This window comes from Pelodiscus sinensis, chromosome 26 (assembly GCF_049634645.1).
Source record: "Pelodiscus sinensis isolate JC-2024 chromosome 26, ASM4963464v1, whole genome shotgun sequence".
Classification (NCBI taxonomy): domain Eukaryota; kingdom Metazoa; phylum Chordata; order Testudines; family Trionychidae; genus Pelodiscus; species Pelodiscus sinensis.
The window spans coordinates 5349167-5376362 of NC_134736.1; positions in this window are offsets into that span (position 1 = coordinate 5349167).

Here is a 27196-nt window from a genome sequence, read left to right on the forward strand (position 1 = left end):
GAGTAGATTCAGTGATTTGTCAAGCCCCGTATATATATATATATATATATATATATATATATATATATATATATATATTAAAGGGGGTACCTATAATTCTTTTTGAAAAGGGGGAACCTTATAAAAAAAAGGTTGAGAAACACTGGCCAAGAGTATAAAGACACAGGCACCTGGACAGAGCCACCAGCCGAGGATCTGATTCATAATCATCAATGTGCTAGATGAGCTTCTTAGCCCTGACAAAGCTGGATTAAAGGAGAAGTAAGGCGTTAGCTTTGGGTTCAGTTCCCAGCTCTGTTGGGCCAGATCTACACTAAAGGGGAAAGTTGACTTAAGATACGCAACTCCGTAGCAGGAGTCAAATAATCTTAAATTGTGTCACTGTGCTGTCCACACAGTGCGAGGTCAATGGGAGCGCACTCTCCCATTGATTTCTCTTACTCCTCATAGGAGGAGTACTGGTGCCCAACGGGACCACCCCCTCAGTTTGAATTAGCAGGTCTTCACTAGAACTCCAGAAGATCGACTGCAGCAGCATCGATCTTCTCCTTAGTGTAGACAAGCCCTTGCTGACCTCTTACCCAAGATCATGTATACCATTAACTCCCTCTGCATCTTAGCAGCCCGTCCATACGGTGGTGGGGAGGAAGGGGGGTAACAATTCCTTTCTCTCATCTTTTCCCGGTCTTGGCTACTTAGAATATATGCTCCTTGAGAAAGGGATGGTTTCTTACAGTGTATTAGTACAGCACCTCAGCTCAACAGAGGTCTGGCTGCTAGTGTAATGTACTGTAGTTAATAATAGCACCATATTGGACCACAGCCTCAGCCCTGTTATGTGCAATCACATTGCCGGCATACACATAACCTCACGCAACATGCTTGCATAAACATGACATTATACACATGTGTACTCTGAGGTAATCTCTCTCTCTTTCTCTCTCTCTCTCTCTCTCTCTCTCTCTCTCTCACACACACACACACACACACACACACACACACACACACAGTGTTCTCTTGTCTGGAAAAGGATGGTATCATGTTAAAACGCTTTCAATAATCTTATAAGGAAAATGGATCAAAAGTTAGGTGACCATTCTCCTAAGATCCAGGAGCAAGAAATTTCAGTAGCCTGGCTTGGAACAAATCCAAATCATATAATTAAGGATCAAGATCTAGTTAAATTGGATTCACATAGCTCTAAAATGTTGTTAAGTATCAGACAGTGCTTCATTGCAACACGGATTGGAGGATCTGGAAAGCAATTCTAGGTATCAGTTCAGAGGCCCTAACCAAGTTCAAGCTTTGGCTGAGGTAGGGTCTCGGCAGGGCGAGACACAATCGCTTGGCCTGCTTTCAAAGCTTCCTCCTCTTTAACTGAGGAACCACACCTGGAGAGATGAAGAATTTAGGAAACCATAAAGTATTTTTATCCTTCTGATTTCTGATTCTCTACACCCAAGTGACTGAATGTTGGCTCAGGTGGCTTGGCCATCTGTTCTGCAAGCTGGAGTCCATATCAGCCCACCTACTGGATGGAGACAACTTCATGGGTGGCTTTGCGCATGCCGGACGGATGTTGTGGCTTCCTACCTCAGCCTTAATTTAGAGCAAGCTGCAACACTGGCAGGAGACTGGCCTCTCAGGAAACAAACCAAAATACACATGATAGTCTCTATGAGCTGGAGACTTATATGAGAAATCGCTCATTCGTTCATTAAGTCAAAAATCTCAATTTAGAAGGTACGAGCCCACAAATTATATTTCTTCTGATTGGCATACATTTGCAATGGAAGGAGCTTCCTGTATTTCTTCAGAGATGCTGTGACTGGGTTTTTGATTGGCCAAATACAGTGAAATATGCTGGCTTTGTTCTCTGGGTAGTTTTTCCCTTCCACTTGTTAGTGTGATGTTTATGGCTTTATTGTGTAATGCTATTTCTATAGCCTGTGGGGTTTTTTAATAACATGTTTGCAAAAATAAAACCATCATTCTCAGGCAGAAATCCACAAAGAAGTATCTACATCAACCTCATGGGTTTTATTCTGTTCTGATTTACACTGGTGTAAAGCAGGAGTAACCCCACTGAACTAAATGAGTCTGCCCATAATTTAAATTCAGCTGTGTTGAGGTCAGTGGAGCTACGCTGACCTACGGAATGCAAGTGTCTGGTTCCGTGGAGTTACACTGATGTAAACCGCTCACAACAGCATCACAGCAAGAATGTTAAGGGACTGGAGAGGAGTGTAATCGCACATCCATTTTTACTAGAGGCGGGTATCATTTTTTCAACAATTTTTTGTCAGTAAAAAAAATATTTGAGGCTTGAAGGAGGGGAAACGGTTCATTGAATGAGAAACAAATTCAATAAACGATTGCAGCCATAAAGTAGAATCTAAATGTTTCATTTCCACATTTTCATTTAGAAATATTGAGTTTCACAAAGTCATTTTGATTTAAAATGTGACCAATTAAAAAAAAACACTAGAAAGGATGAAAAACATTAAAACCTGCCAGAAAAAACTGAAAAAAATATCATTTTGAGCCAGGTAAAAACATTTTGGTGGATTTAATTCTTCTTCTTTTTGTTTTGAGTTTTGCAATTTGATGAAAAATTTTGGGGAAAAAAAAGCTGTTTTGGTTTCAATTGAATCAGAATTTTGGGTGGGTTTTTTGTTTCATCCCCAAATTGGAAAATCCATCATTTGCTTTGTTCTAAGTTTTATACCAGTGTAACTTATTTGAGCTCAGCAGAGTTACGGCTCATTTAAACTGATGTTAGTAAATCAGATTCAAACCTAGGTCTATCAACACAAGGGCATAACTGCATTCATTTATACACATGTTTTACATATTCAAATATTTTGCAGGCATATCCCTGCCCTGACTTTAGCCTCCGTTGTCTTAAGGAGAGTCAGTCCTGATGTACATTGATTTACACTTAAGAGACTACGGCTGTGAGTTCAGAGGGAAGGATAGCTACAGACACCCTATAACACACAGGGGTGTAGGTGGTGCCCAGGAGACATGATCTGGGGATAATCCAATGGCTAAAGCTAGGAGTCAGGAACAAGGAGAGAATCAAAGAGTCGTGGTCAGGTAATAAGGCAATGGTGAGAGCCAGGAGTTGTGTGGATGGTAGAGTTAGAGTAGGACCAAGCATGAACTACCAGGTATAAATCTGTGGGTTCTTCCGTCCAATGAGGGAGCACAGTCTACACTTGGGCTTGTCTACACATAAAACATTGCAGCCAAGACGCTACAGTGAAGATGCTACCTGTGCTGAGGGGAAGGCTTCTCTTGTTGACATAGTCTGCCCTCCCTGCACGGCAGTAGCTAGGCCAAGAGGAGAATTCTCATGTCGACTTAGCACCATGGCTACACTGCAGACTTCTTGTGCAAGAACTGTTTTGCGCAGGAGTTCTTGTGCAGAAAAGGACCTGGGGGTCCAGCGGAGGGCAACCAAAATGATTAGGGGGCTAGAGCACATGACCTATGAGGAGAGGCTGAGGGAGTTGGGTCTGTTTAGTCTGCAGAAGCGAAGCGTGAGGGGGGATTTGAGATCAGCCTTCAGCTTCCTGAAGGGAGGTTCCAAAGAGGATGGAGAAAGGCCGTTCTCAATAGTGACAGATGCCAGAACTAGGAGCAATGCTCTCAAGTTGCAGTGGGGGAGGTCCAGGTTGGATATTAGGAAAAACTATTTCCCTAGGAGGGTGGTGAAGCACTGGAATGGGTTACCTAGGGAAGTAGTGGAGTCTCCATCCCTAGAGGTGTTTAAGTCTCGGCTTGACAAAGCCCTGGCTGGGTTTATTTAGTTGGGATTGGTCCTGCCTAGAGCAGGGGGCTGGACTTGATGATCTTCTGAGGTCTCTTCCAGCTCTGTGGTTCTATGATTCAGAGGTGCAGGCTATCAACCTAATTTCCTAGTGCAGCCCGGGCCTTAGTGAGGGTTTATTGGGCCCTGCTGAGCTCACTGGGTTGCTAGGCAACCATGCCCAGAGCCAGCTGAGCGCCTGATACCTTTGGTAAGGACCTTGAATCATAACTCAGCAGATGTGCTTTCCTACCATGGAGGCGCTTAGTCTCAATCCAGGTTATGATGGTGTAACATAGGAGTAATTCTACGGAAGTCAATGCCGTTCCAGTGGTGCAAGAGAGACAAAGAGAAACTCAGTGTTTCTTAAACAGCTCAAACACAGGTGATGCTACGCTGCAAACGTACCTCTCCCACGGCTGCTAGCTGCAGAGGTGTAGCCCAAATGTAATGAGTGTAATTACAGAATATGTACTTAATCAAGAACTGCAGATGGACTCTTTCGCTGTAATGTCTCCTTAATAAATGTATTTGGACAACCCAAGAAAACCTGTGCGTTGCTGATGAAAACAACGCCGCAGGGCCTTAGCCAATGATTACAACTAATGGATCACTGTTTAATAATAATACTTAGCACTTGTGCAGACTTTGCAGCTTCAAAGAGCTGTACAAACACTCACCAATTAATATGCACAAAATCCCGGAGATATACAGCTTGAGTCTTCTCCTGCCTATGCCAGTCTTACTTGGTTCTAAGTAACAATTCCTCATCACACCTCATGCTGGCATTTACACATGTGTGGAGTGATGTTTGCAGACGTCAATGACTCCACAAGGTGTAAGGTGGGGAGAATCCCAGGCTGTCTATGATCTAGTCCTGATTTACGCCAGCATACGAAAGATAATCAGGCCCATTTTTATTAGCATCCTAGTTCTACATGCGTAGAGGCTGAGGCATAGAAAGACAACATGACAGGCCCAAGGCTACAACAGAGTAAGTGGCAGAGCCAGGATTAGCACTCCACAGTTCCATTAAATATTAAGCCTGTTGCTTTCAGTGGAGACACAACAACCAGCCGATGATGTGTCGAGATGCTGTGCAGCTATGTAAATATTTAGCAAAACTTCCTCCCATGTGGTAGCTGAACCCTTGATCGTCTTCTGCACATGAATAATGGAGCTAAATTGTCTCTCTCCCCAAACACCCTCTCCCAGCTCCGTCGTCCTTCCATAAGGGCCATTTGGCTAATGTGCTGTTTGCACATTTGAATCCCGAGTGCACAAACGGAGAGTTCTCCCTCCGGGGATGGTGGCTGGGCAGATGGAGAACTCTCATAGCTCAAAAGCTACAATTCATCCTTCTCCAAGAACAGCACTTGTGAGCCGCAATGAGAAGCATTACAAAAAAAATAAATAAAAGAATAATAAAAAAAAGAGAATGAAACCCCTCTGGTGTCTGAAAGCCCAGGCAGTGGCAAAGAGCCCAGAATGGGCGAGCACCATAGCTCAGCACAAATTGTATACACAGTACTTAATCCGACGCTCCCCGAGTTTTATATCTAACTACAGACCCCCCAGGGCAGACTTGAGAAGCGTTCGAAGGAGCGGTATGAGATGATACATCAGTGGATTGCGCACCCCTTCCCGTCACGCTAGCAATGCCGAGATGGAGCTGTCTGCTGTCCTGAATTAGACAGGCAGCCCTGTTGTCAGCAAAACTAAATTCAGGCTGGGGCTTGGCTGTGGACATAAAATGGAAGAACTAGGACTTGCTGTAAGGCCAAAGAAACAATGGGTATTATGTATTTAGCCAGGCAAGATGATTTCAGGTCTCTCCTGAGATTGGACACAGGAGGTTGTGTGGTCTAGTGGCTAGTGTGCTGGTATGCATGTCAGGAGATCTGGGATCTATTTCTGGCTCTTCCCCTGACCTGCCGTGTAGCCTTGGGCAAGTCACTTCACATCTCTGTTTCTTCTCCTACTACTTGTCTATTTAACATGCAAGGTAGAAACAGTTTCAGTGTGTGTATCTACAGCACCTAGCCCTACTAATAATAGTGTCATTGTCTTCTCTCTCCCCTCACAGCTTCCCCAGGCCTCTATGGGGCCTTTTTTTCTTCTGTAGCCAAGGCAGGAGATCGATAAATAGGGCTTTAAGGACCAGAATCTAATTCTTGAATAGGCAGTGGAGTAACTGGGTGTAGTGTGTTCCCTCTGACCAGCGCCGCAATGCAGACTAACCACCATCTACCACAGCAGAGAGAGAATCAGTGTACTCTGCAAACAGAGCTCCATGTATCTCATTCATTGTAATAACCCCGCACGGACACATCCACAGCGTGAGTGACTGAGGGACACAGCAGAGAGAAGGGTTCCCAAAATAGGGCACTGTGGCCCTCCATCACTGGGTAACCCCCCCAAGAGTAACCCTGAGAAGCCTCTGAACTGCGTCTGAGGAAGTGGGTTTTGCCTGTGATACTACATATATTTTTGTTCGTCTCTAAGGTGCCACAGGACTATTCACTGTTTTTAAAGTTACAGACTAACACGGTTGCCTGTGAGACCCCCCTAAGAAGCAAACATTTCTGTCATATGGCGAGACACCTGGTCCACCCTGTTTCTCGCCTGCTTCTCACAACCAACCAGCATTACTTCCTTCATCACCTTGGATACGAGGCTGGACGAGTCTCTCCCAGCATGGCTTTCCCTCTCTGCCGGTGGCAATGTCTGTCTGAGACCACGTTGCCACTTACCTACAGCCCTGCGTGGCCCTTTGCTACCAACACTTCAGTCCAAGTAGGGGAGAGAGAGAGGAAAAAATCGGCTCCCTTTCTCCATCGTTGGCCCTCACCTGGGGCTCATAGCGTGGCGTGTGCTGCGACATTCTGTAAGACTTTATTACAGGTACCGGGGCTCTGCGAAGCAGCAGCCTCAAATGTCAGTAAGCAGAGTGCTTGCTGTAAGGGTTTACGACCGTGATCGGCAACCAAGAGCCGTGGGTGTGCTGCATGAGTGGCCGTCCCTCACCGAAGTGAGCCACAGCAGCCCACGGCCCACTGGGGTGCCACTTCTAGCCCACGGATGCCTGTCTGCTCCGCATCCCCACATACTTCTCGCGCACTGAGGCCAATGAGCCCCACATTTCTTGCTCCTCCCCCTCCTTCCCAGCACTTTCAGAGCCCCACAAATCACACTCCATCCCCGCTCCTAATGCAGGGATCCAGTGGCAAGAGGCACATGGGGGAGCTTACCACTGGTTTATGTCCTGACCACCTGATGCATTTCTTGTCAGTTCAGTCAGCATCACTCAGCCAGAAGGCACCAGTGTTCCCAGTAAACGGTGTCCAGAGCTAGGTTTGTGTTTTCCTGGTGGTGCACATTTGCACATGCCTCACTGCGTATAAAATTTATTCTGCACATGGATGGGAAAGATTAGAGGGAACATTGGAGGGCATGGGTGCATCTTGGGCGTGACAGGACACAGACCATTAAAAGAACCGAAATCAATGGGAGGTGGGGGTCCAAATATGTCTGAGGACTCAACTGTGGGGTATTCCTGAGAAGAACAGATAGAAAAGAGAACTGTCTGCTCACAGGTTTGATTAACTGGAGAAGAGAAATGAGCACAGCACAGCCCTGGTTCAGAGAGGTGGTAATTCCAAGGGCAGGGAAGATACTTAAAGACTGGAGCACAGCTAAGTCAATTTATTTGGGGTTGCAAAACCTGACTTGCTCCCCCATTTACACACTTTTCCCTGGTCCCTTGAACCTGCTCCCCAGTGCTCTCTCTGAGATGCTCCTTTGCAGCACCTTTCATCTTAGCCCAGAGCACCGAGGCTGCTAACCTCCTCCATTATTTATCACGCACCCGCGGCATTGGAAGTAACAACATCTGCAATGCTCCTCAGCTGGATTTGTGCTGCAACATTATCTGAGCACGGCCCTCCTGTTTGCTCGTGGCACGCCGTTTCCCTGAGCCTTTGCATGCACCCTGCTTCAAACCTTTGTTAGGAGCAACTTGGGTTTGCAGTCAAACTGTGCCAGCAGCTCTCTGCTGACAGAAGCCAGGCCTACAGCCTTCCCTGAGGGATTTTTGAAGAGCACCTGATAAAGATGTCTTCGCGTTGTCAGTCATTAAGCCATCATGCTGTTTACAGGAGATCTGACATGGCCAGGCGCGTTCTACACAGGCACCGCTTTCTCGCTGGCTGTGATCCACTCCAGGGCAATCAGGCAGACAGCAGAGGAAATTCTAAATTAGCTCCGGAGGAAGGGGACATTTCAATACTCCCAGGGCCAAACTCACGCCTGGTATAAACTGGCCGGGCTCCATTGTGCCCTTCTTGCACCTGGGATGAATTTGATCCTGTGGCTTTAAAAAGCCAAGTTGGCCCCAGATATCTTCTCTAAATGCTTTCCTCCCCTTCTGTTATGATTGCTACTCCAGTTTGACTGGAAGTGCAGCCTCAGAGGAGGAGGCAGGGAGGATGGATGAAGTGCTTAATAGAGAAGAGTGGGTTTAGGGTTTTTTTATTTTAAAGTCACGAGGCACTTGTAATATTTACCAGATTTCAGATGCCAGCAGCAAAACCCCAAATGCAAAGCTGTTGTTTAGGGGGAGGGGGTTGTTTTACCTGCTCACAGTTGCCCCCCAGAAGACCCCACCCTACCCTGTAATTGCACTGGCTATTCACATGGAGTGTGTCTAGACTGCATCTCTCTGCCGACAGAGAGATGCAGATTAGGCACATCGAAATTGCTAATGAAGCGGGGATTTAAATATCCTGCACTTCGTTTGCATAAAAATGTCCACCACTTTTTTCAGCACAGAGCTTTTTAGAAGAAAAGCGGCATTCCTCCTGAAATGAGGTTTACAGGATCTTTCAAAAAAGGCTTTATTTTTCAAAAGGTCAGCCTCTAGACTGCCACTTTTCCCTGACAAAGCTCCATGCCGAAAAAAAGCGGTGGCCATTTTTATGCTAACGAAGCATGGGATATTTAAATCCCTGCATTATTAGCGATTTCGATACGTCTAATTTACATCCCTTTTCCGAAAAAGGGATATAGTCTAGACGTAACCATGGGGACTGCTGCTTTTGTTTCACTTGTGGCTTGAGCTCAGAGGGGAACACTTCCACTTGTGAAGGCAGAGACATAGTTCTGGGTTTTACCGTTCCCTGGGCACTTGCGCTAGGTGCTAAGCAGCAGGATTTCTGCACAGGAAAGGCCAGCAGCAATGGCCAGGGGAGACAGGACAGGTCTCCCCTGGAGAAGAGAGGGGTGGAGTGGGTTTATTGACCAGACTGCAGCCCCAAAAGCCTGGCAGGCCACCTTCCCCTGCTCTTCTCCAGAGCTCACATCAGTGGCTAATTCCACCTCCTGGGCAGCCCCAGTGTTTAACTCCTAAAGACCTTTGCCATGGACTCTGCTCTGGCTTGAGCCATAGCTCGGGGGGATACCTCATCCTGCAGAAGAGTACCAGCATCTTAGTACTGGACAGAACCTTGAGAGGTCATGGAGTCCAGACCACTGAACTCACAGCAGGACCAAGCACCATCTCGCCCATGGCCCACCCTGCTCAGTGCAAACCTTTCTGTGGCCCACCAGCTGCGATGACAAAATGGGTACAGGAGGGGGTGGAGATGCAGGGTCTGGGTGGGAGGTAGGGTGCAGGAGCAGGCTGGGAGTGAAGTTTTGGCCAGGAGGTTGGGTGCAGGAACAGAGTGGTGGTCTGGAGTCTCACCGTGAGGAAGGTGGATGAGGAGTGCAGGGTCTGGGCATGAAGGGGGTGCTTACCTGGCTCCAGGTCCCCTCTTGCCACCAGGCAGGCACCGCCTTCCACGGCTCCCATTGGCCATGATTCCAGCCAATGGGAGCAGCGGGGAATGCCTCCAGGCGAGTGGTCTCCTGGGCTGCCATTCCCAAAGCCAGAAGGAGAGGGAACGGCAATGCATGGAGCCGCTTCCTCCCTCTACAACCCAGATCCAGCCCGCAAGGCTCCGCCCTTCCTCCCCCACATTGGGAAGCGGGCACTGGCACTCCAGCCTCACGGTACAGGGGAGCCGCAGGGCTGGAGTGCCAGCATTGGCTCCCCACGTGCGAGAGAGTTGCGTACCCCACTCTACACCATCCCAGCCAGGTGTCTGTCTAACCTGCTCTTAAAACTCTCCTATGAGGGAGATTCCACAACCTCCCTGGGCAATTTATTCCAGTGTTTGACCACCCTGACAGGCAGGAACTTTTTCCTAATGTCCAACCTAAACCTCCCTTGCTGCAGTTTAAGCCCATTGCTGCTTGTCCGATCCTCAGAGGTTATCTCAACTCCTTATAACATCATTTTAGGTACTTGAAAGCTGGTCTGTCCCCTCTCTGTCGTCTCTTTTCCAAACTAAACAAACCCAGTTCTTTCAGTCTTCCCTCAGAGGTCATATTTTCTAGACCTTTATTCATTTTTATTGCTCTTCTCTGGACCTGCTCCAATTTCTCCACATCTTTCCTGGAATGCGGTGCCCAGAACTGGACACAATACTCCAGTTGAGGCCTAATCTGTGCAGAGTAGAGCAGAAGAATGGCTTCTTGTGTCTTGCTTGAAACAGTCCTGTTAATGCCTCTGGCTGCGTCTAGACTGGCATGATTTTGCAGAAATACTTTTAATGGAAACGTTTTTCTGTTAAAAGTATTTCCGCAAAAGAGCGTCTAGATTGGTACGGATGCTTTTACACAAAAAGTGCTATGCCCTGGGTTGGGAATGAGGGGGAAAACCACCCAAAAGCTCTTCTTCCAGGTTCTCCTACATGTGGAAGAAAACGATTCAAGCCAAGCCTGTAAAATCCAGTCCGGGTGCACAAGTGAAACTCACTCCACCAGCTTTGGAACCTCCCGGCTGGAAGGGGGGACTCTATTCTCCGTGGGGGCTGTATGTATGCATTTCCCTTCTGATGGGGATTAAACTGGATCAGTGACTCATTGAGGGCCTGCGGGGATATTAATCCGGCTTACAGTAGTGCGTGCTCCTGGCAGGCAGAGGGAAAGCAGTCAGCTCCCACCATCCTTTGGGGACAGGAAACAGGATAGTTTAAAGAAAGGGGAAAGATGGAAAATGTTGCAGGCTTGCATAGTGACAGAAGAGACCCAGGCTGCAGGAAATGCTCAGTATCACCGCCACATGGGAGCACCTCGAGATGAAGTAACCGGCCAAGAGGCAAAGCATCACCCCAAAGCACAAAAGGTTTTGGGCATGAGGGGAAACTTTCCCTTTTCCCATCTTGGCCCCTGACTTCTGCAGTGGAGGCAGCCTGGTCCTCACATTCTCCACCTGCCTCAGACCTTGTTTTTCTTCCATATCCTTCAGTGCAGCAGGAATTAACCTTCACTGCCACTACTGCCCTCGGCTAGAAAATCACTTCTGTGGCTGTGTCTACACTGGTGCGATCTTGCGCCAAAGCGGCTGCTCTTGTGCAAAAACTTGCTGCCTGTCTACACTGGCTGTGTGTTCTTGTGCAAGTAAACTGATGCTCTACTGTATGAAATCAGGGCTTCTTGCGCAAGAACTATGATGCTCCCGCTCAGGAATAAGCCCTCTTGTGCAACTGTTCTTGCACAAGAGGCCAGTGTAGACAGGCAACATGTCTTGTGCAAGAAAAGCCCTATGGTTAAAATGGCCATCAGAGCTTTCTTGCACAAGAGAGCATCTACACTGGCACGGATGCTCTTGCGCAAACGCACATGCCAGTGTAGATGCTATCTTGTGGAAGAGTTCTTGTGCAAGAAGCTGCCAGTGTAGACGTGAGTATAAGGGGCACGCGGAGGGCCCCTGCAGGAATCACATCAGCACAGTAGACCAGGCCCCTAGCGTTAAATATACTGCATTCTGCTCCCCCAGCCTGAGGCCCAAATCAGGCACTTCCTGGGCTTGGCACTGGTGTTCAGGCCCACTCCTTCCGGCAGCCACATGTGCTCCCTGCCCAACTCTCCTGTTTTCTCCCAGCACCACCCTCATGTCAGCCCGAGAAAGAGCTAAGCCTGATTCTGTGCTCACCTGCACCCGTATAAATGGAGAGTAACTCAGCTGAAGTCAATCAGCTCACCCCAGCGACAAACCAAGGACAGCTGGAGACGGCTCAGGGCAAACTTTCTGCCCTGCATGTCTGTTGGGAAGCAGTGCTGCAGCTGAGACCTTGTCTACACCCGCTCCCCCAGTGACAGGCGGACTGCGGCCACGCTTGTCACTGCAGTGTGTGGCTACATGGTGACGGGGAAAGTCTCTGGCAGTGGGGAGATACCAGAGCCTTTCCCTGCTGCATCCTGCTACCAGAGCCTTTCTCCAAGGCTGCCTCATTGCTGGAGTATTTCTGTGCTGCTTCCCCAGTACCAGAGACTTTAATTGCCACAGGGAGAGGCTCCAGCAGCGGGGAGGCAGTGGGACCTCATACTGCTAAAATAGCAGTGTAGATCTAGGAGAGAGGCTTGGGGGGCTATAGAGAGCCATGCAGAATATAAACCTTGGGGCTTCAGATATGTGGACAGGCTGCTCTCCTATGCCGTGTCTCACCATTTATGCCACTGCTGATTCCCATACTCACTGGGCGTAAGCACATAGGAACATAAGAATGGCCATACTAGATCAGACCAGTATCCTGTCTGCTGACAGTGGCCAGTACCAGATGCCCCAGAGGGAGGGATCACAACAGGGAATCCTCACATGATCCCTCTCCTGTTACCCACCTCCAGACAGAAGCCAGGGACACCCAGACTGTCTAATAGCCACTGACAGACATAACCTCCATGAATCTATCTAGCTCTTTTTTTGAGCCCTGTTAAAGTCCTAGCCTTCATCATATCCTCTGGCGAGGAGTTCCATAGGTTGGCTTGCAGCATCTGTGCTCTTAATGCCACCGTACCACGCATGGCCACTGTGTGATCTCTCTCTTCCTCAAAGCAGGGCAATTCTATTTGTTCTTACTAGCTCTGGTTTCCTTTCTTTGTCTGCTTGCTACTGAAGGGGGCTACTTTGCTTTCTCGTGCGTGAAACATACAGCAAGAACGTTTTGCATTTTCATGGCGTCTTTTAGCCAAGTATGACAAACATAAATCCACAAAGTCTCGGAGAGGCAGCCGTGGTAGTCTGGAACTTTAAAAACAGTGAGTAGCCCTGTGGCATCTTAGAGACTCACAAATATATATCTATATAGTATCATGAGCTTTCCTGGGCCACTTTAGCTCCAGATTGAGGTCAGAGCTGCAAGTCTCTCCCTTCAGCTCATTGTCTGATGAAGTGGGTTTTGACCATGAAAGTATGTGATCAATACACAGCTGAGGGCTCCTGGCTCTTATGCCCTATCCACTAGACCATGCTGTCTCTTAGAGGTAGGACTAGACCCCAGCAGTCCTACCTGCTGCTCTAACTAATGCATCTTCCAGTGCTAGGAACAGAAGCCAAGCATGGGGCCTAACACACCACTCTACTTGGCAGCTCTGTGAATAGAAGTCAGAAGTCTTGCTTCCCAGACCTCTGCTCTCACGCACATACAGCTGAGTCAGAAAAAGGTTCAGGAAATGGCAACAAAAATGATGAAGGGTCTGTAATGGGTCCCATATGAAGAGAGATTAAAAAGAGTTGGACTTTTCAGCTTAGAAAAGAGGAGACTAAGGAGGGATATGATCGAGGTCTATAAAATCATGACGGGTGTGGAAAAAGTGAATAAGGAAAAGTGATTTACTTGTTTCCATAATGTAAGAACTAGGGGTCACCTAGTTAATAGGCAGCCAGTTTAAAACAAACAAAGGGAAGTTCTTCTTCACTCAGCGCACAGTCAACCTGTGGAACTCCTTGCCAGAGGATGCAGCGAAGGCTAGGACTTTAACAGGGTTCAAAAAAGAGCTAGATAGATTCATGGAGGTTAAGTACATCGATGGCTATTAGCCAGGATAGGAGGAATGGTATCCCTAGCCTCTTTTTCTCTGGAGATGGGTGACAGGGGAGAGATCATGTGAGAATTACCTGTTGTGTTCCCTTCCTCTAGGGCATCTGGTATTGGCCACTGTCGGCAGACTGGATACCGGGCTGGATGGACCTTTGGTCAGATCCAGTGTGGCCGTTCTTATGTTCTTATGTCAGCCTGGGACAGCAACCCTTTACTGGAGGACTTTTTTATTCCCCATCCTGCAGCCCCATGCATCGTGACAAGACAAAATATCGGTCAGAGGTCTGGAGTAGTACGTGAGGCCCTGCAGAGCGGAGTCATCCTGAAGTGGCGAAGGGTTCGTTTCTCTAATCATACATTCAGCCTCCCATTCATTCAGTTCCATGATGCAGCGTCTGTGACGTCAGCACATCCCAGTCATGCAAAGGCATGGCGGCGTGCAAGAGGAATGCAAATGCGGCCGGGGCCATCACTCGTCATGAGCTGCCACTGAGCACAGCCCCCCTCCCGGCTTGCAGAGATGCAGCTAAGCTGAGCAGTTTGGGGATGGCACAGGAAGGGAGTCGGATCTGTGCCTCCCAGGGTCCTGTTCTGCAAGGGGCTAAGCATCCTGGCTCCCATGGACCATGCTCAGGGAACTCAGCATCTGGCAGGCAGGCAGTATGTCCGTCGTTTGCCTGGGGGTTTCCCTATTAGCCTTTAGAGCAAGGCGGGGTGCACTCTGTCGCTCCCCACAATGGCTCAGGCTGTCTTTGACCAAAGTGCCTCGCCTGCAGGCAGCACCCTACTCCTTTGCCACCCATCACCCCCAAGCTCAGTGCCTCTCCTTCATGTCAGGGGCAGATCAGCCCACCCGTCAGAGGGCAACACTGGGTCTGCAGCTCTGGGATCCATCGTGGCCATTCTAGGGGGGCAGGAACTGGTGCAATTTGGGCCTGACCCTAGCCTATCCCAGCAGGTGCTGAGACTGTCCCAGCTTACAGGGATTTTGGCAGGAGCCAAGAGCTCTCCCTGCTTTGCGGGTGGGGCAGGACTGAGCTCTTCCTCCCTCCGTGTGGCTGGATGCTCATTTAAAGCAACCCAGCCATACTCTGGCTGTAGGGTCTTTCTGCTTTTGCCTCAGTCACGCCACCACTGTGCCTCTGGAAGAGGGGTGGGTAGCTACAGATCTGGGTTAGCCCCGGGTGGGCCCCCACACTGCCAGATTTACCTGCGTCTCTGCAGGTACGCGCCTCCCGTACTCTGCTGTTTTATTGCCCACCCCTCCTCTGGAAAGTGGACCTGGGGGACTTTTCCACAGTGGGGCAAGAGCCAGCCTTCCCACAACGCTGCCGGGCATGTACAAGTAGCTCAACGTGGTGTTAGCCCTAGATTCCCTTCTGCGGAGACTCAAACCCCCAACCCCGTCCTCCCCAGGCAAATGCGCTATCCCCTAGGCCACTCCACAACCCACCCTGCCACGGCACCTTCCGGGCGTCCCTTATCCTGCCTTCCTAATGCGGTTGCCAGCTCCAGCCCTGGGGCAGCCTGTGTTGGCTGTTCATCTGCTGGGGGGAGCAAACACGATAGCAGAGGGGTAACCAACCTGGCTACCCACCCAACAGCGGCAGGCAAAGGAGTCCTAACTGGGATGACCATGGACAGCCCAGCCTGCCCCGTAGACTGCGCCATGCTCCGTGTGTTCAGATCCCTAATCCCATCTCCCACCGGCCCCGCCCTTCCGCTGCACTCAGGAGTCAGCTTAGCCTGCTTTTCTCTGTTTCTCCTCCTCCTCTTCTTCCCGGGATGGCGCCCAGGGCCCGCTCAGCTGTCACGCGGAGAATGCCGGCCGCCCCGCTGCCAAGGGAGGCTAATGGAATGTGACATCTCACTCCGAGCGTGGGGACAAGACCAGCTGAGGCTGCTTCCTGTGTCTCATCCTGGAAACGTATCACCAGACACCCAAGTGTCTGCAGCGTGCCTTTGGATGGCTTCCGCGGCACCGCTGGAGTGCACGGTGGGGTGGGGGAGGCGGAATTGCAATTTACAGGCCTCTTCTTGCTCCTTTCACCCCCCAAAGCAGGGCCCAGGTCCTGCCAGCTGGGCATCACAACACAAGTTGTCCCACTTAGCCATGAGCTGCAAAGTTTGTAAGGAATCCAGAAATCCAAGGGTTAGGTGGGGGGCTAAGGCCGACCCTGGCAGCTGTACGGGACCTCAGGCAGCCCCCGTGGAAAACAACCCACTTCCACGTCAACAAAGTTCAGCAACATCGAATGTGTGTGACAGCTGCAACCTAGTGGAATCCCGCTGTAGGTTCCCCAGCGTGGGGCTGGTCTGTCCCCTGCTTTACACAGAGGTTGCTGACATGGAGGGAGCCATTTCTATCCAGCACCCCCCTCAGAAACCAGACTCTAGTTCCATGCTCTTCCCCGCAGACACGAGGTGTTCCTGCCGAAAGTCCACCGTCCCTGCACCGCCAGGGACAAGCACGGACAGAGCCCCGGACAGAAATCTCCTCTCCACCCTGTGCTTCCGACGGACAGCTCTGGAGACACGCCTGGCTAATTCCATCCACTAGACACATTAGAGGCGACCCACTCCCCAGAGCATGCATGGGTTGCTCCACAAATGGACACCCTCCTTCATACTCATTTACATGACAGTGTCAGACCCAGCCTCATCAGCGTGGCTTGACCTACTTTCCAGGCGGTGTAGGTCAATAACAACACAGCAAATAGCGCTAATCAGAGGCTGGAGATGCACAGCTAATCAGGACTGTTCCACTGGAAACCTCAACCCTGGTGGAGAGCAAACAAGCGAGCGCACTGCGACAAGCCAAAAGGAAATCCTTAAAAGGACACTCCGTGTCCTAGGAATTTCATACATTGCTATGGAAGGTCACCAGGTTTCTTCCTTTTCTCATGAACCCGCCCGCGCTGATCCTGCCCTCCCCCGGAACGAGTAAGAATTGGTCCGTTCTCTGCTCGACGCCCGGGAGCCGAGCAATCAAAACGGGTAGGAAGTCAAATGAACAAAATTGCATGCCTGGCTCCAACACGCCCAAAGGAATCCTGGGAAAGTGCCACGGTGGCTGAGTCCCAGGCTGAAATGGGGCGAGAGAGGGCCCCTTTCAATTGCCTGCGTAGTCGGGCACGGTGCCCACGTTACAGGCAAGATAACCCTGCCGCCCAGCGGAGCGGCATTTTAGGAAACAACATGCCAACAGACAAGCCCACAAACAGACAAAGCCGCCAGTTTGGGGCCAGGCCCCCACATGCACTAACCCGTCGGCGGAGATGGAGGAGGGTCGGGCTGGGGGAGGAGAGGCGGGGAGGAGGCTCTCGGCAGAAGAGCCGAGGGATGATAAGGCGAGCGCAGGGGGACTAAATTGGCACACCCCCCCCCAGTGTGGTGCCCGGGGGCAACTGCCTCCCCGCACCGCCCTCCCCTCACTATGCCACCTCTAAGATTTACAAAGGGGCCCACACCTCCCTTTGAAAGATTTTTAGGGAGTCCTCAAATGAGAACAGGTTGGAACCCCTGGCCTAAAGGAAGAAACTGAAGCCTGCTTGTTGATTATTTCTGGGCAAGGCGGCTGGCAAGGGTGGAGAGGCAGCGGGGGCTGGAATTGAGGGGAACAGAGTTTATTTGGACCTGTGCAGATTCACACGCAGTGCCGGCAAGGGACAGGCTGGGATGCCATTTCAGGGACTCCTTCCCCACCCAGCCGCAGCAAAACATCCTTGTTCCAGCCGCAGCTGCGCACACACGGTCCAGACCGCTCGGTGCTTTTAATTGCAGGGTGTTTGGGAGGCTGCCGCGGACGGGCAAGCCATGGGGTGGAGGTCACACCTACCCAAGGCGCCCTGCACACAAGTGGTGGCAGCACGGGGATCCCGTGAGAATGGAAAGTTGGTGCCGAGAAAGCTAGTACTGAGAAGAGCAGCCAGTCGCTCACGGCTGCTGCATGATGCTGTGGCTTGAGCGCCTGCCTGGAATCGCTCTAGGGAAGGACGTCAGACCCGGGGCAGCTGAAAGTTGGACAAGGGGAGCAGCAGGCATCCCTGCAGGAGGTGGGGGAGAAAAAGACAGGACAAGGAGGATGAGAGGCAGACAGCCCCTGGGAAGGGCTGCAGGGCACCCAATGGGCAGAGACGTGCTATGTATCTGTCACATCACAGAGGACACGGCTCAGGGATGACAAAACATCCCTGGAAGGAGAGAAACAAGGGCACTGACACACAGGCCGCAGCAGCAGACACCAAGCAAGGACGCAACCTGTGCACGCACGAGGATGCACACTCAGAGCATCGTGGGCTCCATTCATTACTACAGCCTGGAGAGTTACGTACGGTCCCGGGAGCCTGCAGGGAGAATCCCACGGACCGGGAGCAGTGCCCGGCTCTGGGTCTATGGCTCGTGGCCTCAGCCCACGTGTCCATGCCCCTCCTAGGTGAGGACTGGACAGTGCCAAAAACAGCCGAATGTCTCCTGTGCCAAGTGAGTCCTGCGCAGGTAGCCACAGGAGCCCGGCGACCGAGCACACAGCCATGGGCCATGACTTCACTGTGGCGTGCGTGAGCTATGGGAACAGGGGCAGATGAGGATTTTGCGGGGCCTAGGGCAGCACAATTTCGCGGGGCCCCCCTTTGACATGGCGCATGCGCAGGGCCCGGGGCAGCCGCCCCGCTCACCCTACCCTATATCCGCCACTGCGTGGGAAAGAGCAAAGGGGTTATAGTGACAGAACGTTGGGTGTGCGCTACTCCCATCTCTGGGTGTCAACACCCCTCCCATATCTGTCCGTGTGTGTGTGTGTGCGTGTGTGTGTGCTGCACTCCTGTTGCTACTTATATAAATGTGTGTGTGCATGGACAGTGCACCCCTCTTTAGGGCAGGCCTGGGGCTGCCCCTCTTACCAAAGGGAACCCCTCCAGCTCCACTACTCACTTCGCAACTGGGTTCTTAGCCTCAGCGCCTCCACTGTCCACCTGGCTCCAGCAGCCGGTTTAAGGGGCCCCTGATGGAGACGGCCCCGTGTGAGCCGACATTTGCAGTGGCCCAGGGTGGCTTTTCCAACCCACCTCTCCGCTGTAAGGCAGCTGGAGCACAGCGTTTAGGGTCACGAGGCTAGAAGAGCAATGCAAAGGCCAAGTTCCTGGGCAGGTTTGCGGCACGAGCGGCCCACCATGCCTCGAGTGCCCAGAATTAACTCCCCTGCCTGGGTGCCACCGGATCTTATTGCAATCGCTCATCCTTTGTCTCCAGTGCCAGGCCTTGTCCGGCCCTCCTTGCCCAGCAGCGGTTAAAGGTTAGCGGTCCGCTTCTGGTCGCCATTGTATTTCAAGAGCGCTCCATTCACATGTGGGCAACTCCTGATAGACCCTGATAGCTCCTGGCAGCACCCCCACTCCCTGTCACGGCCTCGCTTATCCTCTGCTCCAGGAAAGAAGTTTAACCTCTTCACACCCAGTGGGTAACAATACAAAAAGGAGTGGAGAAACTGAGGCAGGCATGCTTTTCATAAAAACAGACGTTTCTCACACTCTCCACATGACTCCCACTCTGTGTGCGTCTGTTCATATATTATTCCAATGTCTATCCACGTGTGTATAAACATTACTCGTAAGAACATAAGAGCGGCCAGACTGGCTCAGACCAAAGGTCCATCTAGCCCAGTATCTTGTCTGCTGACAGTGGCCAATACCAGGTGCCACAGAGGGAGGAAACACAACAGGGAATCCTCACATGATCCCTCCCCTGTCACCCACCTCCAGAGAAACAGAGGCCAGGGACACCATTCCTACCCATCCTGGCTAATAGCCATTGCTGGACCTAACCTCCATGAATCTATCTAGCTCTTTTTTGAACCCTGTTAAAGTCCTAGTCTTCACCACATCCTCTGGCAAGGAGTTCCACAGGTTGACTGTGCACTGAGTGAAGAAAAACTTCCTTTTGTTTATTTAAAACCTGCTGCCTATTAATTTCATTTAGTGACCCCTAGTTCTTATATGGTGGGAATAAGTAAATCACTTTTCCTTATTCACTTTTTCCACACCAGTCATGGTTTTATAGACCTCGATCATATCGCCACTTAGTCTTCTCTTTTCTAAGCTGAAAAGTCCAAGTCTTTTTCATCTCTCTTCGTATGGGACCCAATTAGGGGTTTAGAACATTTTTGTTGCCCTTTTCTGAACCTTTTCCAATGCCAAGATATCTTTTTTGAGATGAGGCGACCACATCTGCACACAGTATTCAAGATGTGGGCGTACCATGGTTTTATATAGAGGCAATAAGATAGCCTCTCTTATTCTCTAACCCTTGTTAAATGATTCCTAACATTCTGTTTGCTTTGCTGACTGCCACGCACACTGAGGGGATGTTTTCAGAGAACTATCCACAGTGACACCAAGATCTCGCTCTTGAGCCTACATATGTTTGTATAAATATGCATTGTTCCCATGTCTACCGGTGAATGAAAGTGTGTGGACAGTGCCTCGTGCCTATCCGTGCATGACAAGCCTTAATGTGTGTTTGTGTCTGTGTCTCTGTTCCTGGCTGCTATGATGCTGGCAGGCCAGATGCCAGACCATGACAAGGTCCCCATGTCTGCTGGACACGGACAGATACATGGGGCTGGAGTCTGTCTGGCTCCCTTGTGGGTGCATATTGATAAAAGAGGCATTGGCATTGAAAAAATGCTCCGTGTTTAGACGCGACCGAATGCCGGTGAGTTGCTGGCTGCATTCATCTCATTTGTAATACCTGGGTGCCATTCGGAAATGTAATCTCCGAGCCGTTGTACTGCGAGCCTCCAGGACTGTATGAATCACCACGCAGGAGAAGGGCATTAATCAGTGTGAAGAGCTGCTCTGCCTCCCCCTCTCGCCCCATGAAAGAGACCCACTGATACCAGAGGGGCTCTGATTGGATCTTACAACTGGAAACTCTCCACTTCTGAACGGAGACACCAAGCAAAGGGCCCAAGACAATTACTGCTGTTCTGCTCTCTGCCGTATGAAGATGAGTCATGCAAGCAAACTCCTCCCTTCCGCTGCGTTTGCACATGAAGGAAGGGGATGAAATGCCCACAGCCACCAGGTATCTGGATGTTGCTTTTCCCTTGGGTTGTGGAGCAGGAGAGCAAAGATTCTCCTAGGCATACGCAAGAGATTCCCCCCTCCCCCGGCTGCATAGCCTGAGTTAGCCCTAAAGGCCTAAAAAAGCTTGCTGAGTACAGAGGCCTGTGTTACCTTTTCAGACTCATAACTATCACTCATTTACATCTAGGTTTGCTTTCTTTCCCTTTGTAAATAACTCCCTCATTTCCTTTTCCTATTTAATAACTCTGCATGTCGTTTCTTATATCAGATTGTCTTGGGTCGCCCCAGTTGGATGTAAGACCTACCGAGCAATTGAGCCAGAACAAGTGACTGGCCCTTTGGGACTGGGAGTCATCTAAATATCACTATGATTCCAGGTGGGAGAGATGATTTATCACAGGCGTGTGGTCACCTAGGAGGGAGGGGGCGAGACAAGCTGGGATCAATGTGTGCCGATGGCTCGGATCCCCGGTTTGAGGGAATGCTTCAGCCACCGTGGCCACTGGGTGGCCGTTCCATTCAAAGTTTCAGAGCGAGAATCGGCGCAGTTCAAGACGAAGAGTGGGGACCCAGCACCCTAATGCTCCAGGGGCGGGTCAGATGAAAGGGCAATGCAGCTGGGAAGGAAGCCCATTCTCTGCGCGGGGAGGTGTGCATGTGTAATAACTGCAGAATGAGGGAACCACTGCACGTCTCCAGGGCATTAAGGCTGAAATTGGAGAGCTCCTTGTCTCCCCCCCCCACACACACACACACTGGTAAATTGGAGAGCTCCCTGTTCCAGCCCTGCACACACACGTTTATTATTCATTACTAGGCAATGTCCATGGCTGCGTCTAGACTGGCAAGTTTTTCCGCAAAAGCACCTGCTTTTGCAGAAAAACTTGCCAGCTGTCTACACTGTCCACTTTGAATTTGCGCAAGAACACTGATGATCTCATGATGATCTCGTTTCTTCCACAAATATAATGACTCTCCCGTTCGGGAAAAACTCTCTTGCGCGAATGTTTTTGCGCAAGAAGGCCAGGGTAGACAACTGAGAACCGTTTTGCACAAAAAAGCCCCGGTAGCGAAAATGGCGATGGGGGCTTTCTTGTGCAAAACCGCGTCTAGATTGGCACGGATGCTTTTCCGCAAAAAGTGCTTTTGTGGAAAAGCGTCCGTGCCAATCTAGACGCTCTTTGCCACAAATGCTTTTAACGGAAAAACTTTTCCATTAAAAGCATTTGTGGAAAATCATGCCAGTCTAGACGTAGCCCATGCGTTGTGGCAGTCAGTCATTTTCCTGTTTCCCAGAAACAAGGCAGACACCCTATCCGGACTGCTCCCTTCACTGCTGCCTTGTATCTGAGGGCACTTCATCTCCCCTGACAGGTCCCTGACTCTACAGAAGAGAGCTCAGAAGCAGTCCTGCTGCAACTGCAGAAATCAGGGCTCACAGCACCATGGACAGCCTCAAAGAGAAGGGATGGCCTCCTAGACAGACAGGGAGTGTGTGACCAGTGTTCCTGTAAGTTGAGCGCTTGGACAGCCATCCAACAGAGAGCCAAATGCTGCCCAGATGACTAGCAGAGAGCCTGCAGTGCCCACAGGTGGTGCACATCTGTTGGTGCACAGAAAAAAACTTATTCTGCACATGGGTGAAAAAAATTAGAGGGGAACATTGTGTGTGACATGAATGACTCTTTCCTTCTTGTACCTTCCTGGAAGAATGGAGGGAGAGTTATAGTACAGCAAACTCTCCCAATCGCTAAGGGAGAGAAAAGATGGTCCTGTGGCTAAGGATGCAAGAGATCTCAATTAAGTTCCTCTGGTATTCAGTTTACCCTCTGGTAATTTCTGCCCTGAATTTGGTGGGAAAAGTTGCTTATGCTACAGCTGAATTTGGCTTCATCCGCCCTGAAATCCTGCGCATCCTCTAACCGCTAGACTGGGCCACCTCATGGAAAGGCCCCTGTGACACCAAGCAGAAGATCAGTGGTTGGGGAGCAGTCCCATTGGAGCGAGCCAATTGCCTCGGCTTGGCTGGAGCACTGACGGGCTCACATCGGGCATTTCCCCTAGGGAAGGCGGGCATGCACCTAGGGCTCCAGAGAAGAATCTGTATTTTTGGAACACCCCCCCCCCCCATGTACCCCCTGCAGTGTGTCCCTGAGTCTCCTGTGCTGGAGCATCGGTGTAATGTGATGTGACACCTTCCCCCACACTTTGTTATAAATATCGTGTGTCACCGTAACTGTGTCTGACACTCCCTCCGAGGCATTTACTCACGCTTCCCGCTGAGATCTGGGCACGTGCAGCCCTTGCTGGCAGGCTCCTTCGCTAGCACCATGGGGCAGCTGGTTATGCCCCCTGAATGCAGACGGGCTAGCCCCAAAGCGCTGTGGGCAAGGAGGGCCCTTTCCCATTCATGCTCGTTCTCCAAGAAACAGCATTGCTGGGTCACAGATAGTTTTCTTTCTTCCTTCCTCTCTGTGACTTCGGCACTGGTGAAGGGTCCATGGGGAGTGCTCCCTGGAGACCAAAATCTCCTATTTAGTCACAGAACAGGGACCATTCATGATTTCCCCAACCCACAACCCATCCCTCCACTAAACCTGAGTCCCCATTTAATCAGGCATCACCTGTGCAATGTGTGCTTGTAATTAGATTAATCAGCCACCAGGTGTCTTTAGATGCCACACAGAAAGCTTGACAGGTGTGGCCCATGGTAAACAAGAGACACAAAGCTGGAACACAGGCTGGGAGGAAGCCTGTTTGTGTTTATAATCATGGTTTTGTTTAATAAATGCTTTTGGGTTAAGAAGTGTGATTTCATACAGCGCTGCAGCTTCCAAGGACAAGAAGGAATTTAAACTGTATAATCCACTTCCTGGTTTTATGTGCACGGATGATCAATGTGGGGGAGTGCTGGTTTGAGATGTGGTCACAAGGAAATTATTCCCCTAAATTTGTTTCTCAGAGGACGATACCAGATGGTGAATTCTTTCAACCTCTAGCATTCTTTTCTGGGATGGAGACTTGGAGTTTGTGGACCAGAAGATTTCTTTCCCTCTCATTTCTAATTAATAATGTATGGTATTACAATGTGAGAGGTACTTTCCAGAGAAACAGAAAAAATGTTTAATCTGATTTGTTGTTGTTAATTGGACCTTGGCCGAAATTTTCAGTCAACACTTTTTGAAAAAAAAAAAAAAAAAAAAAAAAGGTAGTTGAGTTTTTTACTTTTGTATGGAAAATATATACTTTCCTTGAAAAATTCTGATGGTTTATCAGCACACCGAAAACCCCAAAAGCAAAATATTTTTGCCAAAACATCTCTTTTTGAGAAAATGATAAAATATTTTTGCATAAAAATTTCTCATCAACTCTATTAGGTATTTTTAGAATTCTCAGGGAAAAATGGAATGTTCCTCTCAAAGGAAATGTCAATATTTTAATACTCTTTTCCATTCTGAATTGGCACAAATAGGCAAAGTATTGAGAAAAATTCCTTGACATCAAAACTGTCAAGAAGCTTTGCCTTGGAAACATTAACATGGAAAATTTCAACTTTTTCAGTCACAATGGAACAAACAAAATGTTTGCCTTCACATTTCTAACCAAAACGTTTTCCGATTCTAAGATCCACAGGCAATGAGATTTTTCATTTCCGTTCTCCCACACTGGAAAAATCAAATAATGTCATCAAATTAATATTTTCTTTGTGGAAAGTTTCACCTGAACCACATCTTCCGCTAGGATTAAAAAAAACAAATAAAAAAAAAACCCAAGACAAAACAAAACAAAAAAACCAACCTTTCAGCTCTGTTTATTTCTTCTGATGAATTATGAGGATGCTGAAAGGCATCTATCCACCTACAGTTTTTATTTAGCTCCCATTACTGTGGTCTTTAATCATCTTATGATCTTTAATGTGTTTCTTCTTACATTACCTCTGTATGCGAGGGTAGATACCTCTGTTAGAACCTGTCAATCCCTATATGTTCACTTTTTCCACACAAAGGACACCCCTTCACTGGGCCCGGACTCACTTCTGGTCTGGGAGATCACTAACGCCCGTGCTGAAGAAGGCGTTTGGTTTAAAACCTAGATCTGGCTCCCACAGAGCGAGGGACCAAAATTCAGATTCTGAGGGGCAGACGTGCCCAGAGCCATGAGAGCTGAGGATACCAATCTCGGTTTACCTCAGGCTTTCATCGCCTGCCCGTCAGCTAACCTTCTCCCCTAGTGCTTTGGGGACTTGTGAGTCAGTTCTCAGGACGGCACAGTCCTGGCCTCCTCCCAGTTCCATCTCTTCGTGCAGTTCTTCAAGCTGCTGGCGTCTGCTTTTCCATTCCCCTCCACCAGGTTCCCTTTCTCCTTCACCCTACAGAGGCCTTGTGGAGCTGCGTCCCTTGGTCTCAGCCGGAGAGATGAAGCTGCCCTCACGTTGTTAACAATGCTTCCCGACATAAATCACCGTGACAGGGCCCCTCAGTGGTTCCTTTGCCATTTATCATAAGCCTAACCCCGGCTGTGCAGATGCCCTCAATTCACTGGAGGGGATGGCAGCTCTGTAGGGTGACAGTCTCCTAAGGAAGAGGGGGCGGCAGTGTTCTTCTAGATGTGCCTTCCTCACTGATAGGCTTCTCCCTTCAGCCTCCGGGAGGAAACCTGGCGTGGAAGCAGCAGGTGTTCCGGCTGGGGTGGGGCGGAGGGGTTCGGTGCCATACCGCAGAGCTTTGCCACTTGGGTGAACATAGAACATTGCTGGCCCATCGGTGCCGAGTCATCCCAGAGCCTGAGGGCAGAGGTCAAGTCGGTGAGTCAAGTTCCGTCTCTCATGCCTCGGCTCTTTCCACAGAACAATAGATGCAATTTTATGATTTCACCCCAAAGGTATTTGCAGCTGATGTAACACAATTACTGTTAGAGTCAGAATGCCAGTCATTGTTCGTGAGACAAGGTGAGTGAGGTAATCTCTTTTATTGGATCCACTTCTGTGGGGGAGAGAGAGAGTCATGGCTCTTCTTCAGCTCAAAAGAGTGTCTCTCTCACCAACCAAAGCTGACCCAATAAAAGAAATTACCTCAGCCATTTTGTCTGCTAGTATCTACCAGTGTTTCTCAATCTTTTTTATAAAGTACCCCTTTCAAAAAATTATAAGTACCCCCAGTACCTACAGTTTTCAGACACCCATTTTTTTCTACCATTGCAACACATTTGTTTAAACAACTTAATCATAGGGCAATGAAATTTAGGGGTGTAAAAAGTACAAAAATAACAAAGCGCTGTAAAACTTAAAAATTCAGTTTTCTCCAAATTTCAGTTGTGTTGACGTACCCACCAGATTTCTCTCAAGTACCCCTAAGGGTTCTCATATCATGGTTGAGAAACACTGTCCTAGACACCACAAGGCCACACCACCAAGACATGCAAGTTATTTTTCAGGGGAAATTTTAGGGGAAAATGTTACTTTTTAAATTTCCTATCTTTTTTTTGCAAATACAATAGCCCCATACCTCCTAAAAATGTGTTTTTTTAAAACCACCATCCCCTATTTTTTACCCAAATACCAAAGAAACATAAAGAAAAATGTAACCTAACTCTGATTATTTTAAAACCAAAAAATTAAAAAAAAAATCTGTTTTTACTTTTTAGGGGAAAGTGGGACCAAACTGAATTTTTCTCCCGTAAAAATTGTCACTTTTTTCAAAAAGCTGTTTTTAATAAGAAAAGTTTATGATTAAAAATAATTGCAACCAGTATGATATTTGTACAGCACCTCTCATCCCAAAAGAGGATTATAAACTATAAAAAGAAGGGTTTTCTGCCACCACTGAGAGGCAGCCACTTCTGGGGTGGAACAGGACAACAGCAACATTGAAAAACATGTTGGGATAGAAAATGAAGGGAGAAATACAGGAATGGTAATTCATTCTAGTGCTTAGACTAAAAAGCTGATTTGCCCAGACTTAGGGCTTGATTCTGTTTTTGTTTAAGTCAATGGAAAGATTCCCAGTGGTTTGAATGGTGCAGAATCAGCTCTTTCATGGAGGTGAGTAATACTGAACAAGTTTTCTCTACATATACTTCTTGCTCCCATGGTCCTTCCATAAATAGAAGAGCCTTGCTGCATTGGAGTGATGAATGAGGATCACACGTAAACTGCTGCAAACACCTACACTCTGTTTATTTCCCTTCCACTCGGTCGCTTCTCGGGTCAAAGTCGCATGAAGGAGAAGTGCCCTTGCAGACCAGAATAGTATCAAATGCTCTCAGAGTGAATCAAAACTCTCAAATCCAGGCCCCACTTTGTCCCAGCTCCTGAAGTTTGAGGGGGAGGAGAGCAGGAAAAGTATTTCAAATGACTCTTCTCCGGTGAGCAACGT